The sequence below is a fragment of the Nicotiana tabacum genome, chromosome 9, assembly GCF_000715075.1.
Source record: "Nicotiana tabacum cultivar K326 chromosome 9, ASM71507v2, whole genome shotgun sequence".
NCBI lineage: Eukaryota > Viridiplantae > Streptophyta > Magnoliopsida > Solanales > Solanaceae > Nicotiana > Nicotiana tabacum.
Genome location: NC_134088.1, coordinates 127602411 through 127603774, shown reverse-complemented (window position 1 = coordinate 127603774; position 1364 = coordinate 127602411). Strand labels below are relative to the sequence as shown.

General features: G+C 37.9%; 1 long non-coding RNA gene across 1 annotated transcript; it reads left to right on the top strand.

Moving 5' to 3' along the window:
• The first annotated feature begins 462 nt into the window (after positions 1–462).
• On the top strand, positions 463–1160 carry LOC142164396 (uncharacterized). Its single transcript, XR_012695170.1, has 2 exons — positions 463–698; positions 891–1160. It is a non-coding gene; the product is annotated as an uncharacterized LOC142164396 (long non-coding RNA).
• Positions 1161–1364: the final 204 nt, after the last annotated feature.

Here is a 1364-nt window from a genome sequence, read left to right as displayed (position 1 = left end):
CGTGAGTATGTTCCTCAGAGCCTCAGGGACGCTTGGCGCGCAGAGTTTGAGCAGCTGCGTCAGGGTGTTATGACTGTGTCGGAGTATGCAGTCCGTTTCAGTGAGTTAGCTCGCCATGCACCGGCTCTGGTTGCTACAGTCAGAGAGAGGGTTCGTCGCTTCATTGAGGGACTCCACCCCAGTATTCGAACCAGGATGGCCAGGGAGTTGGAGATGGACATCACTTATTAGCAGGCAGTGAGCATTGCCAGGAGAGTGGAGGGCATATTTGCCCGAGACAGAGAGGAGATAGAGGCCAATAAGAGATGAGTTGGCACCTCTCATTGGCCAACAATCATATTTATCCTTTTCCTCATTTAGCTTATTTATCTACTATATTAAGAAGAATAAAAATAGAAAAGACACGCCTTTAAAGTCTTAGTACACGCCTTACTCACTTTTTGTAACGGTTGCAGATCCATTGCCACCACTTTAATTCTTATTCCGTAATGTTTTATAATCCCTTCCGCCCCTTTAGAACAACCACCAACTTCTTTTCATCTCCTCACTTTTTGGAGGACTAGGAATCAGGCTGCTTGCCTACATATTTGAAGTACCCACATGTCGACAGGAAAATGTATGAAGGAAACTTGAAGTTCACACGCAAAAACTCGGAATTTTCTACAAATCATGAGAGTTAGGAATGTTGTTATTCTCAAGTATGTCTTCCTAACAATATTTCTATACTTCTCTTCTATTATTCTTCCTTTCATCCCTTGGATCTTGACTATATGTACCGGCAATAATGACCAAGATGATAAATCAGTTGTGTGTTTCTCTATATTTTTATACTAGCTTTTACTATGTTCATTATTCTGACTAAATTATGTCGTACCATAATGTTGATGTAGAGAGGCTGAAATAGGGGATGCATGTCGTACATAGCCCGTAACAATCCTTTATATTCAAATATCTTGAACACCGTTGTCCATTGAAGTTATAACAGACAAAATCACAGCTTGACCTCCGGGGAAGACGGGAGCATGTACAATTTCTATTGTTCTTCTTTCTTATTTTGTGTTTTTCATTTTCCTTTTCAAATTTGTTGGAGACGGTCTCCATAGACACATTGTTCTCTGGAAAACATTGAATAGACGATGATGGATTCATCCTTTTACGTTTATGCGTATTTTACTTATATAACTTTAACTTTTTATGACTAGTAACAACAACAACAAATATATATATATATATATATATATATATATATATATATATATATATGGATGAAAGAAGAACAGCAAAATTGAAATTGAAATAATAGGATGAAGAAAACGAATCAAGGTGCATCAATTCAACTTAAACAAAAAAGAAAACAGAGGATG